Source organism: Nycticebus coucang, chromosome 1 (genome assembly GCF_027406575.1).
Source record: "Nycticebus coucang isolate mNycCou1 chromosome 1, mNycCou1.pri, whole genome shotgun sequence".
NCBI classification, from domain to species: Eukaryota; Metazoa; Chordata; class Mammalia; order Primates; family Lorisidae; genus Nycticebus; species Nycticebus coucang.
This window is the reverse complement of record NC_069780.1, coordinates 78,270,099-78,287,189: the sequence shown is the minus strand read 5'-3', so window position 1 is coordinate 78,287,189 and position 17,091 is coordinate 78,270,099. Positions and strand designations below refer to the sequence as shown.

The window sequence follows — 17,091 nt, the reverse complement described above, 5'->3', positions numbered from 1 at the left end:
CTTTGATGCTATCTGCCAGAAATTAGTTGCAATAAATATGCAAGTCTTCTGTATCCATACTGCACATGGTGGTGTTTCTTCAGTTGTTCAGTGTTCAACCTATGCAACTGTGTGGAGCTGCCCTGGGAGGAACAGCATATGGTCATGTAAAGTGTGATCCAATATTTAACATGATTGGTCTATACTGCTGAGTCTTGGCACCCAGGAGACTTATTTTCTATAGGAGTTTGGTGTTTTTATGTCTCCTTATTCTGATAAAAAACTGTTTACAGGTGACTGAAGAAGGACAGGGCTGCTCTGGCTTCCATTCCCTGGACTGTGACCTCTGAGTCCTTAGGAGGAGCTACCTAGACCATGTAGTTCATTTTACTCCTCCCAGAAATGCAGTGTCTCTGAGATTCACAAACTCAGGCAAATGCAGAAGGAAGCATGTGCCAGCCCTGTTCAGCCCTCCTGAACCAGGAGCACCACTCCTTAATATTCTCTCTAGATCTTGTGACCACATTGTTCCTTCTTTATTCAGTAAAGTAGAAAGAGGAAGGGAGGAGAAATGGGGTTCATTGGTGTATCTTTAAATGTATCAAACAGATATTTGTTCACCAAGGCAGGGTACTGGGTGGAGCTGAGAAGAGAGGGGAAGAGGCAATGTTAAAAACTATTAGTACAGAATAATGATAGTACAGTAACCAGAGTGCTCCAGAGGTCCAGGGAGGTGTAAGTCACATCTGTGGCTGCTGCTTATAGTAGTAAGCAGCAGTGTTTCTAAATTTTAATGTAGAAAATAAAACTGGATGTGGAATTTTAGGGGGTAGTAGCAGGGGAAGGGGGGGGAGTGGGGAGGTTGGATGAAGGGAGAGTAATTGATGGGACCACATCTACAGTGCATTTTGCAAGTGTACATGTCAAATCTATTAAGTGTAGAGTATAAATGTCTTAACACAATAATTAAGAAAGTGAGGTGTAGGCTATGTTAGCAAGTTTGATGTAAGCATTTCAAATTGTATATAAAATCAGCACATTGTACCCCATAAATGCATTAATGTATACAGCTGTGATTTAATAAAAAATATTAAAAAATGAAAAAAATTGCTCCAGAGCAGAGTGAAATATTAACAGTGACTTTAAGTCATTTGGAAGGAGGCATTTATGCTCTGGTATATGGATGACCACTGTAGTTACTCAGCCTCAATGAACCTCAGTTTTCTCATCTACGTAGTGGGAGTACTTACTTCATAGGATTGTTGGGAAAACTTACCAAGGAAATTAACATAAAGCATTTATCTCAGCACCTCGCATTCAGCAAGCACCAATAAAGGGTAGTAATTGTTAACCCAACAGTACTGTAAAACTAACATTAGACCTAAGAGCAATAAGGCATTTCTCCCGCTATCTTGTGCTATTTAGCAAAGTTTCTGCCAAAGCTTAGCACTTACACCTTGAAAGAAATTTTGCAGGCATGAAAAACTGTAGTGAAGAGTAATTATGTAATCCGTGACATAAATTTATGTGCAAAAATCACTCTGCTTGCCCTATCTGAGCCCTCCAACTCTCCTGGCCTGGATTGTGGCAGTAGTGTTAACAGAATCCAGTTTTCTGAGCCTAAGAGATAAAGAAGAAATAACTAGTCAAGTGAAACTACCATGTGATGGGGGAGTTTAGATAAAGACTTTTATTAAATTGTGTACATGTCTTTGGACCTTGGGGATCCAGCTTCTCCCATTGGCCCACTCCTATTCTTCTGCCATCAGATCTGGACTTAGACACATGGCTGTGCACCCAGAGAAGAAAGAGAACTAGTGAATCTGGATTCAGCCGAGGAAAGGTGAGGCTGGGCTGGGATCTGAGCGCACCCCCTTTCCAGCCTGCTTGCCTCCTCTCTGCTAGGAGCCACTCATCAGTAAAAACAAGAGATACAGACTGGAAAGTTTTGGAGTTGATTTTAAATTCTAACATGATGCAAATGCAGTTATATGAACAGCTATTTGTTCAGGTAGACTAGACCTGAAGGACAGAAAAATGGTAAGATAAAGTGGAAGAGCAAAACATACTCCCTGTAACTGAATAGCAATGAGCTTTACAATGTCCAAGGCTAGTCCAATTTTGTTGTACAGGCTGCATGGTGTGTGACCTAAACTGTTCGTGGTGGTACTGAAAGAATCTGAAATTCCCTCCCTTTTGATGGCTGTCAGCGGCACACTAGTTGTGCGTCTCAGAGGTATCCGTGCCCCCCTTCCATGCCACTCTGATCAGATTGTGAGGTCCAGCCTGAGGCCACATGGGGTCGGAAAACTCAGAGAGACTACTGAGTTGGAGGATTATTCTGAATTTTAGGCAGCACTAGAGACCATTATAATATTTCTGTTCCTTTGAGTCCTATTCTCTTACTAGCAACTTGCCATTTTGGGGCCTGCTGGTCACATGCCATAGAAGGCAGAGGGTGACTGGTTGTCTGTTCTTGGTGAAATAAAGCCCTGGGCTCCAACCAGCTCACTGTCTGCATGTTAACTCCTCCAGATAGCAGAGCCATGCTGGCACCCTGAATTTTTCTCTGTCTAGCAGGTGAAATACAGTCTAAAGTCAGAAACTAAGAGATGTTGGGGCCAAGTAGACACACTGATCCAATATGATAAAGAGATGACTCTCCCTCTGCTTTCCAGAAAACTTGCTTTCCTCAGTCAAGGAGGTGCACAGACTGGTGATGCTGCCTGTCATCTGCCAGGAACAGCTGTGTCCTTAGCCACCAACGGGCAAGATGGCGGCATACCTGCCAGCAACCACCCTGGCTCTTGTGGCTGGACGGCCTTCGAGGGAGAAAGACATTCAGGTCCTCTCCGCTCTTCCGGTCTGTGAAGTGGGGCAACAGAGAAAAAATGTCTCACGGTACCTGAATAATGAAAACATGGTTTCGTGTTCTTTTTACCTAGGGTATTGTGTGCCATTCCATCTTCATGTCATATCATATGGTACCTATGTATGATGATGTGATATGGTTTATTTAAAGGGGAAAACATTATGTAAAGTTTGAATAAACAATTCCAATCATGATGGGGGGGGATTATGTTTGTTTACTTTTCTGTTTTTGTTTATGTTTTGTTTATGTTTTGCTTTTGTCTCTTTCTTTGGTAGTTTGACCTTGAGGTTAATATTAAAAGGATGTTATGAAGAATTCTACAAAATTGTAAAAGACAAGAAAATGAGGGGATACTTTCTGGGTCAGGCTGAGCTCGTGTTGAAAATGAAGTCCATGTGAAGCTGGATAATGGGATAATGAAGCGAAGAGATGCCAGAGTTACAGACCCTCAAGAACGTTTGGGGTGGTGAAAATGAGAGTTGAGCTGCACATGAACCTGGGGATAGAGAGAAGGGTGAGGTTGCTAGGCAACTTCCCAGGGCAGAGGAGAGGAATCCTGAGGGAGGAGATGCCTGGGGAAACACTGCTTCTTGCTATGGGCAGTTCTCTGTGGCCCGAAAAGACCCGAGAGGTGGATCACACCTAACAGTTCTCCCAGAGCTGCTTCCTGCAGCAATAAACAGTCAGGAGGGGTCATGGTCCAGAGACTCAGGACTGTGGCAAACAGTACAAGCAGCAGCTGGGGTGCAAGATAAAATGAAAGTTGTTTATTTCACAACTTGTGCCATGGAGGAAATATTGGCATGGCCAGGTAGTGGTACCAACAGTCATGGTTTAGAAATACACTTATTAAGTGCCAGCAAGGTGCCAGGCATTGCTTACTGGGAGGAGTAAGGTTAAACCGGACATGATCCTTGTCCATGAGACAGCTGGACATCCTTGTCCATGAGTAGCTCCTCGTCTTGAGGAAGAGAAAGGCCCAGAGACGCGTGCACTGCTAGTTAACTGTGGTTATGGGTTAGAACACAGAGCGGGATGGTTGGAGGTTGGGACTGCGGAGCCGGGTTTGAATCTCAGTCTGCTTCATACTGGCTGTGTGCTCTGGGATAATCTGACCTTATGCAAGTTTCTTAATCTCTCGTCTGTAAAACATAAATAAATAATAGTACCTGTATCATCAGATCGCTCTGAGAACCAGCTGAGTTGACGATGGTAAAGTGCAGAGGACAATGTCTGATGAACAGCACGGTTTGTTCAGTGAGTTCTAAACAGGGGCTGAAGCACCAAGGCTGTGAGTGCAGGACTCAATGAGCCACAAGTACCTTTCCAGACACCCACACTCGCGAGGGTGATGCCTCGCTAGGGAACGCGAGTGATGCTGCTTCCCAGCTTCTCTGTCACACAGCCCTTTGATTATCCTACTTCATGGAGGGGGCATCCTGTTGGATGACCCTCTCTGGGTGAATAAGACACGTCTTTCAAACTCAGACACAGCCTGACACAGACCTGGTCTGCAAACCTTTGTTGCTGGTTCACTCGGCTTCTTCCCATCCTCCTTCCCTGCTGCCTGAAAGGCGGAGAGCAGGTGCCCTGTGGCACATTTCCTTCCCTTCCTGAAGGGTCCTGCTCCAGCTCACTCACCTGCACAGAGTCCTTTCCCCTTTTCTCTCCAATCTCCAAACCCCTGAGTACTGCCTCTAGCTTCCCCTAGAAATTTGTCCTGGTGTCTTGGGGTGCACACCCTGGAAGCTCTGCGTTTCCAACCTGTTGGCCAGCTAAGCATGTTGCCTGATTAACAAAAATAAATTTAGATTTGCAAATTTCAGCATATGAGGCGCTTTATTGTCCCAGCTCTATCCTCCTGCAAGGATTTCCATGACACCTGGCCACCAGGACCCAGGGCCAGCCAATTGCTGCAGATAGAGAAAACCCCAGTGTCAGCTGCACAACAGACAGGGCATGGATGGCACAAACACTTCATGGGAGAAAGAGAGAGGAAAATGCCTGACAGGAGAAAGAGTGGCAATAATGAAAACACTCTTCCTCTGTAGCCTGGGCCACCTCCAGGCCCCAATTTACTCCCTGAGCCCCCGGGGTTGTCACTCCAGTGTCCAAAAGACCCACAGCCACACAGACGGGCATTCACTATACCTTTAGGATTTTTCAGGACAAACTTACCAGACTATACCAACTCCCAGTTTTCTTTTCCAAAGGAGCTGTTTCGGTCAATTAAAATAAAGGCTGAGTTTTAGAGTTCTCTCACTTGACTCCATGCCTGATGGCATTTGCCCAGAGATGTGCAGAAATTTAAATGCCTTTAAATCCTCCCTTGGTAAACCATAATTTTTGTGATAAAGTACCATGGCAGTCTCTTTGGGAAGACAGTAAAACATTACAACTGCCCCTGTGCACAGACTCTCTCAGGGCCCTGCACGGTCTGTGGCTGTCTCCATCCTCACCCATCTGTCAGGCTGGCCTGGGGCCCGCTCACAACGTGGTTGGACCCTTGACCTCAGGCTCACATCCAAAGCAACATGGGCTTAGATGGCCAGTCTGAGTAATGCCGGAGGTGCCATCTGTCCTGCAGGAAGACCATCTTCCGTGTCAGTCCTAAAGCATTGGCTCCATATTTTCATCACAGCTGGTAACTGTTATTTGCCAAAAAGAAAGATACCTGAACAGTCAGGAAAGGAAGGCAGGTGATTCAGGGGCAACTTTAAATATCAGCTAGAAGTTTCAAGCCACGGGAGAATCTCCTGGAAAAATATGAACAACACCACAATAGGAATAAATGAAATTAGAAAAATCACTCAAGAATTAGGAATTGCCAAGACACATGGAAAAACCCAGAAAGAGAGTCCTATAAATTATGGAATAAGCTGCGAATGGTTTTGTCAAAATGCAAAACTGAAACAAAGAAACAAAAAGTCATGTCAAAACTACTACAGGGGTCCTTAAAATCTTCCGCATGGATAATGGATAGCACGTATGCAGGCCAACATGTCCCCCATTCCCCATCTCAGAATACACCTATGTTTCTCCTGGAGAAACAGGCAACTGCAGTATTTCAAGCACTATTCAGATGTCATAGAGGGGAAGTGACATGACAGCCCCCAGAAATATACCACTGCTTACTCAACCCCTAAAGTGAAAGGGTTAAAAGACATTTCCCTATTCTGGAGGCCTATGGGCAAAATTGGAAGCAATTGCTGAAAAGCCAGTTTCAAAATAATCCTTAAACTTGTATTCATTAAATGGGTTAATTGGACACTTCCGGGTACAAGTAGGAAGCAACCTGATTCCTTCCTACAGGTGGCCCCTTGGAGTTCCCTGTGGCCTCGGCCTCTGCTTTCTGGGTGACATCGAGGCAGATCTCACAGTTCCTCCAGTCATGTCCAGACACTAATGCAATCTCTTATTCATATTTTAATTTAAGGTTTTTTTTTTAATTTATGTAAATGTGCTTACTTCCCCAGACTTGGATCTGCTTTAGGTTTGGACATTTGTTGGGGTGGGGGTAGGGGGAGAAGGTGCCTAGAGCACTTTGGTGAGGAGGAAGCCCTCTTCCTCTCTAACTTCCCTCCAGCTCACTAGGGCAGGTTCCAGACCTTTAGGCTCCAGCCTATGGCAGAAAGTGTTAGAGGAAAAACTGTGAAAGAGTTATATGGGTGCAGTCCAGTGTCGATGCTCCCTGGGCACAGACTTCACAGCACAGGTGGGAAGAGATGGTAAATCACTTGCCCACAGTTGGAAAATGGCATGGACTCTGGAGTTGATGGCAAGGGATTCCATTCCCTTTGGCTTGAGCAATTTCTCATACGCTGCCTTTATGACACCTCCAGCACCATGCAGCCCCCTTCCTCATCTCCCATGCCCCTGCTGGGCCCAGGGTTCCTCTCAGCCAGGGTCCTTTCAGGTGACCAACAGCTCTGCTCATTGCAATCAAAACCAGCAGTCAGGAAGCACAACATGGAGTGTTCAGCACTGCACTGAGCAGCCTTCTTTCCACTCTGCTGCAGGCTGCCTGGCTGCCTGGCCAGTCTCTAGTTGTTAGACTTCCAGACATCCAGAACATCCAGACCCTGGAGTCTCCAGATTTCCAGGGACTCATGCTGAGCTCCTTGAAAGATATTCTGAAGCCATCGTCCCCTGGCTTCAGATGAGAGAAGCTCCCACCACCTGGACAGCTCCCTCTGAAAAATTCTCTCCCTCTGATTATGGCATCTGATTATGCAAGGTGAGACAAGACAAGAATCGCAAAATGTACTTGACAATCCCTTGGCCTTTCTTCTGTGGGAGATCTGGCATTTACTGTCCTCAGCCTTGGGGTCCTTGGCCAAAACTCAAAAAGAAGAGAAAAACCATATTCAACATGAGAGAGAATAAAAGAAGGAAGGATGGAAGGAAAGAAAAAAGGAAGGGAGGGAAAGGAAAGAGAGAAAGTTAAGAAATGAAAAATGGAAGAGACAAAGGAGAGAGGGGGAAGACTAAGGATTTATGTCACTGAACTAGCTCACGAGACACGAAGCCATCCTATGTATAGCACATAACAGTTTATGAGGCTCTTTGTGGAAGTGTCTCATAGCCATCTTTTAAGAAATATGTTACAAATAAGAAGCCTGAGGTAGGAACTCAGGGTAGCTCCAACTTTCAGAGGTGCCCACAAACAAAAAGGGCAGCTTTCTACCAGAATGCCATTTATTTTGCAATTAACAAACATTTGAAACACTGTCCTTCCTGGGGTCCTAGGATCCTGCTCACCTCTCTGGTTACTCCTTCCCATCTTCTAGGCTGGTTTCCTCTCATTTCTCCAATCTCTGAACATCTCTAAACTCAACCTTAGACCTCTCTGCTTTCCCCCCTCCACTCCTGCTGCCCTGAGTGATCTCAGCCAGACTCATGATCTTAAAAGCACTGCATGTCCTGGTGATTACCAAAGCTACGCTTCCCTTCCAGATTGCTCTGCAGTCAGCTGCCTACTGGATACTCAAATGTTAGGTGTCCAGAGCTGTGATCCTGCTGTTTTGGACTAAAACTACTTTCGCAGTCTTCCTTGTTCAGGAAGTGGCAAGTTTGTTCTTCTAAATGCTCAGAATGGAAGCCTTAGAAAGCATCTCTGGCCCCTCTCTGGCCCCCATGTCCTGTATCTCCAACCCAGGAGGAAACAGTGCTGGTTCTACCTTCAGGGTATCCCCAGAATTCAACCACTCCTCCCACCTCTGCTGCCACACCATGAGCCCAAGTCACTGCTCCCTCTCATCTGGACACCACAGGAGTCTGCTTACTGGTCACCTGTGCCTCCTTGCTTCCACCCTTGCCTCTTAGTCTACTCTCCAACAGCAGCCCCAGCAGGAGACATTTGGACATGGTAGGCAGGCCGTGCCACACCTCCACTGGACCACCAGTCACCTCCCTCACCTCCTCTCCTGCCCTTTCCTTCCCCTCCCACCTCCGCAGCTGCCCTGGCCTCCCTTGTCCCTTGAACATACCAGATGTGCTACCTGACTAGCATGGCTCTTGTTATGCTCTCTGCCTAAAATGCTCATCACCCAGATAACCGCATGACTTCAGGCCTTTGCTTAAATGTCATCCATCTATATTGATGGCCTCCCAGCCTCTGTGTCTGTATCAGACACTTTGTGTGCAGCACCTCAGACCCTCTCCAGAGATCTTGGACACTTATTCTGCGCCAATTGCCATAGAGTATCTAATTTATTGGGGGCTCCCACCAATGACATGTAGGCATAACCCCGCCAACAGGTCCCCTCATGTCCACACCACACGCCTCTGCCTCACACTTCAGGGATGCGCTACCTGTGCCAGGTAGTGGAGGTCACAGGACTTTCTCAGTGTCCACATAGGGGTAACCCACAATTGTGGTGAAGTCAATACCCTAAGGAACACAGGAGCCCACAGGCAAATCCCCCCCTTCCCCTCCATTTGTACAAAGTGTCCTTAGACACAGTGTTTCTTCTAGCCTCACAGAAGCCGGTCCTGGGAGAGGCAGAGATCAGCTGTCCTGAAGGCCAGCGGTGGCCATGGAGAACACACCCTTGTATCGATTCTTCTCTTTTCTGTCTTGTGACACTTGCCCCTTGTTCTTGCTTCCCTGAGATTTTTGTTACCAGGAACAGAAAAGCACATAAGCTTTAGTTTCAAGCACTGTGTTCTTCAAAGCTTACTTTCCTAAATTGTAAATTGTTCCTTCCATCAATACACACACACACACACACACACACGCCACATACATATGCACACACCTGTATGAGCATATCACACAAACACACACATGTGTATGCACACTGCACACACAAGCATACACATACCACACACATACACATACGTGCATGCACACACCACACACATATACATGCATGCGTACACCACACACACATGCATGTACATATACACACACACAACTTCCTATCCCTTTCCCTTCTTCATTTCTCATCTCCATGCTTATCACCATATATTTACCGATTTATTTTATTTGGTGTCTGTCTCTTTACTACAATATAACCTCCACGATTTTTTGTATTTTGTTTACTGTTGCATCCAAAGCATCTAAACTACAGGAAGTGCTCAATAAATATTTGTTGAATGAATGAATAAGTATGAAATGGAGCTTGATCTGAAAAAACTACCAGCAATCAAATTTATATGTTATCACTGACTAACAGTAAGTAACTCCATAAGGATAAACTGGAAGTAGAGTTTGTGTTGTCAGAGGGCCTGCAGGGAGAGTCTGGATGCTCAGGAACATGTCAGTCATTCTGTGTCCCAGTGGGTGAGCAGGTGAGGCAGCTCCACGATGAAGTGAAAAGTTTCATAGATTCACTTATGGTTCGTGGTCTATAAAACTGAATAAATTAGTTCGTTTCATGTGTCTTGGAAAATGTCCGGTGTGTTGCTTTTGCTACTGATATTATCCAAATCTTTCAATCCAAATTATATAATTTGTATTGTTTTACATCTGGGGTAAAGTGTCCTGTGACTGTAGATAACATCTTTGAAATGCTTTAAAAATAATTCCTACCAGGTCTATAGTGTTCTAGTTACATTTTACCCAGAAAATCACCTTTCGTGAGAAGAAAATGCTAAAACCATATCAAATGTTCCATGGATTCAAGTCTGATATAAATAAATTCCGAATAGCAGAATAGGCTTCACACATAGCCTTTGTGGCATTAGAAGGAGTTATCCTGCCTTTCACATCCCCCGCCAAGGCAAACAGAGGTATCTTCCTGATCAGTTTGGAAATCAGCCATATCAACAGGCTTTTACCGCAGTTGAGTAATATTTATTTGAAATAAAACTGCTTATGAAATATCTAAAATTACTTGTCTACTGGAAACAAGGTAAGTCCAGAACAAGAGTATATGGCGAGTGACTTTGAATCTAGAGAGAACCCTTTATTTTATGCTAGGCACAGTATGTACACTAGGAAAGTTTCTAATGAGAGAAATAGTGCATTTCAGATGAAAAAACTGTTATGGGGATGCATCCAGATTTTAGCAAGGCATTTGAGAAAGCTCCTCCTGAAATCTCCTATGGACAATGTGAAGAAATAAGGAAACCTCCTTACAAGACTAGTGTGATAACAGAGAATTTGTATGTACTATGTAATTGCATTATATAGTATTTAATTATCTGATATCATAATTCAATCCTTGGTACAGCACAGCTATTCAGTGATAGTTACCGTTAGTAACTTTCTATTATCCACCAAAAATGAGATGAAGGATTATCATGTGCGAGATGAGGTAAATGCATCCAGTGTCCTCTAGGGGACAGAACTAGGGCTTATCCAATCTTGGGTGAGGGGCTGAGCCAGGAAATAGGATGGGGAGAAAGTTGAGTTGAAACCCCAGGTAGATAGACGGAATGGCGTAAGGCCGGGTGGCTGGCCTGGCAGAAAGCCAAGGTGTAGACATGACTGAAATGTTCTGACACAAGGTCAAGAACTGAGGGAGACACGGCAACAAATATACCCAAGAAGCTCAGCTTTTTCAAACCCTTTTCATTACTGAAGAATTGTCCATCTCTTCACCGAAGGTATCCAAGCCTCCAGCCTGTCCCTAAGAACACCAACCTCTTCTGGCACCTCCTGAGTGCTGACCTGCAATCTGTGTCCTTTTGTTAAGGATTACAGGGAGGCAGAGGGCACTTCTCATGTGTTGCTTTGCATTGCCTATTAAAAGATTCAATAGCCCAATTGGTAATGCCATGTATCCACAGCAAGCTGCAAACTAATTGAGGAATAAGACAAAAGAATACGGCATGTGGAGACCAAAATAACATCTTCATTGCTAATAATTTGCTGTTAGAATAGCAGAATTCCCAGCATAGTCATCTCATTGAGGAAGCATAGGGAAGGCTCTTCCCAGGAGCAGATCCCACCCTTGAAATGAAATTTCACCCTTGAAATGAGCTGAAAAGAGCAGGCTCTTCTTGTGGGAACCTGGCTCCCAAGATAAAGGGAAGGAGGTTGAGGGAGAGGGGTTGGCTCTGCGTTCCCAGTTCCTCTGTTTAGCTTATCAAGAGGTTAGGAGTTGACAGAGTATGGTTTGGGGGTCAATCCAACCTCATGCCTATTTTGGTAAGTCAATTTTTCAGGACCCCAGCCACACCCATTCATTTATGTATTGCCTCCAACTGCTTTGCATGACAACAGAACTGAGCCATTGAAACAGAGATCTACTGGCCCACAAAGGCTCAAGTATTTATCATCAGGCCCTTTGCAGAAAAAGTTTGCCCACAAATTCCTGGCTTAGAATACAAAGCTCCATTCTCTTACCCTAAAAGCAGGAAAACAGTACATAGGTCATTTCTCTTTAAAGCAGTCTTTGATTCTTGCCATCAGACTTTGGTACTCCCTTCCCACTGTTGTTTCATAGTACCTCAAAATCTCCTTCTACTCACTTTCCTCATGCAGATTCTGCAGTTGGGACTGTGTCTTAGTCATTTTCCAGCATAGTCCCTTGGACAAAATCGATACTCAGGAAATGCCTTCTCAGTTAACATCTGTCAGTAATGTATACATGCCCAGCATAAACCCTCAGAAATTAAGGATGACCAAGGGACAAAGGGATAAAATTTGGAGTCCTGAGCCAGTCTAGTTCTGGACTTTGTCCCTATCACAGTGACAGGTAGATTTTCATGTCCTCTCCCCCTATTCCTCAAAGTCTGGCCATGGTGGTGCTGGAGGAGTGCTGGCAGCACTGCCCTCACTGGTGAGCCTGGATCTACACCTCGTGCTCCCTTTCATTTCTTAGGGGGTCCTCAGCCCTCCCTTCAGTGCCAGAAAGTCCGGGCCAAGATATTTTGGCCAGGAAGACACTTTCCTTGGGCTGACGTCCCCATGGGAGCTGAGGAATGGTCCTGCTTGTCTCTCTGCCCTTGTGTTCCCCAGGAGGGCTTCTCGTGGACTTGCATCTGCTCCTGGTTTTCAGAGGTCCTGATCATTTTCACTATAAAATGTTAGGCTCTACTAATCTGTCACATAACAAAAGCAGGTCCTTGAAATTTCTGACCAGGAAACATTCGAGCTGTGCTTTGAACAGGTTCAGCAGCCCTGGGCAGCTCCCTGACCCTTAGCCTCTTCCTCTGTAAGAGAAGGGGGAGATGGTCATAAGCCCCCCCTACCTCTGACAGAAAGGCCTCTGTGGGGTCCCAGGAGCCCGTGGTGCTAGAAATTCCTTTCAATGGGATTAGCATCTGGCTGAGCACAGAGCTGCTTGAGGGGCAGGTTGCTGACCTCACCACCCCTGATATCCTCTGTGTGGAAGATGGACCTCTCATCCTCCCACTGACAACATCTGGCCTAAATCCTCAGCTCTAAGATAAAATGTCTCAAAAAGCTCTGAGTAGCCTGAACTTTTTCAAAGCTCCTTGGAGTTCAGAGGTAAAGTCAATGTTTGCCTTAAAGTAAGAATTCATTAGCTGCTGTTGCCAATCAGAGTTATTTTATCTGAGCAGAAACAGGCCCCTGCAACTCTGCAGGTCTCCAGGTCAACAGCTTAACATGCAGAATCTGCAAACACCCATGGTCCCATCTGCCAGAACTGGCAGGTACACAGAGCTACCCCTTCCAGCTCAGAGGCCTTGCTTCCCATCAGAGACTGGCTGAAAAAGACCTGCCACGTCTTGCCAATGAGACCCAGGTGCCTTCAGACATCAGATAGCACATCTAAGATGGGCTAGGAACTTGAATATCTCTCCTGGGGGGTTATGACACACTCACTGTCCAGCTTGACTTGAAAAGAGTTCCCCCCCCCCCCTTAAGGCACTTTTATTCCCATAGGAATCAGTAAGTAGAAACGTATTTGTAAAGTAATGAGTAAATGATTACTGGGTTTTTCAAATACTCTTTCTGATGTTTCGATTTTTATTTAATTCAATAGTGGCAGTTATACTGACAACCATACTTATTCATGATCCAGAGAAATCTTCTTTTGCTTAATACTGCATTAAGCACTATATGGAAAGTAACACCCCTTTGACAGCTTTCTCCACCATGTTCAGGGCTTAGGCCACCCTGCTCCCACTGGGGCTAACAATGTTTGAGCAAAGATGGTTCTTGATGATGGAATGTCATTTTGGATAGAGAAATGTCTCAGCATAGGCTAGGAGTCTGCCTCCCTTAGATTAATGGGCCTAAAGATGACAAGATCATCTTCTCAGGTTGACTGCTACAGCGCATGTTCTAGGAACAGACTTCATTCTAACTGGGGAAAGGCCACCAGATGAACCCCTTTTAATTAAAAACCTGGAACCTTATTTATTAAGACTTTGACACATACTGACAGTGGAATTTTTCCTACATGGTCCTTTTGGGAGCTACCTAGATGACTCTGACAGAGAAATGACATATAAATAACTTTTAGGATTATTATTATTATTGGGCTAGGTTCTCATCCTGCATAGTTCTCTGGGAATTCCAATGCTCAGACATGCTTGCAATGAATAGTATGCCCTTCACCTTCCTCCAGGTCCACAGGGAGCAAGGTGGTGGAGTGCCATGCAGAGGTTAGGAGATGATATTTTTTGGATGATCCATTAATCAAAGTCAGTTTGAAAGTTGTCTTGTACATGATTTAATCAGTTATAATAAATTATTCCCTTATTTCAGGTAATTCTTTTATTCCCTAAGTTTCCAGGGATGTAAATAGGAGGCAGCCTTTATACCCATCTCAGGAATGGAAAGCAGTTTGATTTGGCCCAGTAGCTGATGAGGTTATAGAACACATGGCACTGACCCAGCCCCAGAGCAAAGAATAGGGGCCCAATACAGAGAAGCCAGAACTCTAACCAGATAGGACATCTTGGGGAGGCAAAGTGAGGGGGAGTAGGCTATGCCCAAAATTTAAGAGAAGAATTTCTATTTAGCAATGCTGGTACCAGATCCTAAGCTGACCATTAATTAATTCAGCCAATATTTGAGTCAGTGCCATGAACCCAGAACCATCTGGGTGCTAAAGAGGACAGAAAGGTCCTTGCTCTCTGAAATCTCAAATTCTAAGGTGAACAGTGGGAAGAAATAGATGATAAATAGGCAAATGAGAAAACATGAAAACACTTAAGATACATTCAGAGAGGTAAAAATGATACAAAGTCAACAGAGCAGTGAATGGTGATAGAAAGTGACAGAGAAGGATAAGTCATAGGAACCCGGACAACACAGGCAGGATGAACAGGGAAGGCTTCTCAAAAGGAAGCCGTATTTGATCTGAGACCCAAAGGACGAGAAGGAGCCTAGGCAGAAGGCACACCAAGAGAAAATAACTCAGGGCAAGAAGAGGCATGGCATGTTCCAGGAGCAGAAAGAAGAGAGGTCTTTGTGCCACCCAGGGAGCAAAAGGAGTGGCAGAGAAGGCAGAGAGACTCAGATCCTTTGGGGAACCCTGGTGAAGTATTTGGACTTCATTCTACAAGCATAGAAGAGGCTACCTTTTTAGTTCTAGAACCTTTTGCGTTTTAGCCAGTCAATGCCTATACAGTTAAAGGTACATTTTCCACACTTTTTTTTGCTTATATGTATGGGCATATGAGTAAGCTCTTGTCAATGCTATATGAGCAGAAGTGATGTGTATAACTTCTAGGCCTTACTCTTAAAATATTTGGGCATGTTCTCTGCTATCTCTTTTCCATATTCTAATGTTTAGAATGTGGATTTGGCAAGAGAACCAGCTTAGACTGCGGAGAATGTAGGGCACAACCTATAGCACAGTGAGCCACAAGACAGAAGGAATCTGGGTCTCTGCATGACAGTATGCAGTTTGGCCACCTGCCAGCCTGAACAAATTGCCTTCTTCTATTTGAGCTATTATATTTGGAGTTTCTTAGTTATATCAGCTCAGCCTAAATCCTAATACAGAATATTTCAAACAGAAAGGTGACATGATCTGATTTACATCTCAAAGAGATCAATACAGCTGCAATGTGAATAAAGCATTAGTGAAGGAGAGATAATATATAGTGATGCAGGAGACCATAGGTCAGCCAGGAGGCCACTGCAGTAATCCAAATTAAAGATACTGATGGCCTAGATCAGGTTGGCCACTGTGCACATAAAAAAAAAAAAAAAAAAAAAAGTGAATAGATTTGGGGTAGATTTTAGAAGCAAAACCAAAAAGATCTGGGGATGGATTGGATACTAGGGAGGTGGCATGAGGAGGGAACAATCAAGATAGCTTCTAGTTTGGGATCTTTTGATGACTTTCCCAGATATTTAGATGGTATCTGAAGATAACAAGAAGTAACCCCATGAAAGAACACTGGGGTGTCACGGAAGCAACCCATGAGATAACTGACTTAGAGATGATCCTTACCACAAAAGTCAGTCCAGTAATCTCCTCTATAGACACAGATTTCATGCCCCACATTTGAGCTGAAAATACTGAAGATACTTTTCGTTGCATGTAACAGAAACCAAGTTGGCCTGGTTTAAGACATAAGAATAATTTATTGGAAGGATAACATAGCTCACAGAACCCAAGTTTAGCCAGAACTTTAAAAAGGACTAGATTTGAGAATTAGAAAGATGAACCAATTAGACAAGAACCAATAAATACTCTTAGCTCTTTATCCACTTTTATCTCTTTTCCTTAGCTATGACAAGGGATGGTGCCTTCATGGCTTCGTGACTTCTAGCAAACAAACTATGCCAATCCAGATACTCTGAGCCTTGTTGTAAACTCTTGGGAGGAATAATTTAACTAGCTTTGCTTGGATCAGGGGTCCAACCAGCCATTGTGTGGAGGACAGAACCAACCTCCATCATCCATGAGAAAAGGGCCAGGCCATAGAGGAAGGGAGCCAGGGAGTTGGGCAGTCACTTCCCAAGGTGCCTTTCTGACATGGTCCGTACTGAATACAAATACCAGCTTCATAAAGACAGCACCACAGGACTCAAATGACCTTTTTGAAGTATTTTCTTCTCATACAGAGTTCAACAGAAGCCATTTTGAGCTGATAAATATCTTTCTTAGTTTTAAAGATATTGTGCACAGAAGATTTCATAGCTTTTTGGAGACCATAAGTAGGGGGCTTAAAATTCTCTCAAACGCTTTCTTCTTGTTCCTTACCCTTGCACTTGCTATGCATGTGAAAAGCTCTTCGTGTTATGTCCTGTTTCTCCTGGTCATTCGTTCTATCTATCTCATCAACCCTCTGTGGTGGCACACCCCCGGGAAAGCTGGGCTGGCATCGATGTGGAATTCTGTAGATGTGATCCTACAGTCTCAGAGATTCGTCTGAAGTAGCCCTGAAACAAATCAGAGGGCTATGAATCTTAGACTTGTTTTTCTCTGGAAGCATCTGTTCTGTAAATCAGTGATCCCATCTTTCTCTTCCCCTTGCCCACTCTCAAACACTCATTCTTTACTCCCATCCAGGGCTCCTTCTCCCCACTTCTCTGAATAAAGTTTAAAATTGAGCTATAAGAATGGATATAGCAGCTATTTATCTGTTAGAGAAAGATTAGCTAAGGATAGTTATGGGCCCCAGGCAAAGATAGGGATGCAGTCTGCCTCTTAAAAGCTTGATTGGGAGGATTTTATTGTTATTATAAAGATGCACTTTCTTTTAAAAGTTTAGAGCTAGATTTTTTTTCTTCTTTCAGTCACAGGAGGTCATGTACTTTTTTTTATTAGACACTTCTTAGTTTTAAGGCTGAGACTTATAACAGTAAGGACTATGGGAACTGGGCCGGACCCCTGAGGAAAGTCCGCCTCCATCTA

General features: G+C 44.3%; 1 long non-coding RNA gene across 1 annotated transcript in view; it reads left to right on the top strand.

Annotated features, from left to right (window-relative positions):
* LOC128588645 (uncharacterized) overlaps nucleotides 1-2,987 on the top strand; it is a 53,020-nt gene extending 50,033 nt beyond the window's left edge. The window contains exons 3-4 of the long non-coding RNA XR_008380807.1: nucleotides 1,749-1,822; nucleotides 2,658-2,987. This is a non-coding gene — a long non-coding RNA (uncharacterized LOC128588645). The remainder of the gene's footprint in view (nucleotides 1-1,748; nucleotides 1,823-2,657) is intronic.
* The last annotated feature ends 14,104 nt before the right edge of the window (nucleotides 2,988-17,091 follow it).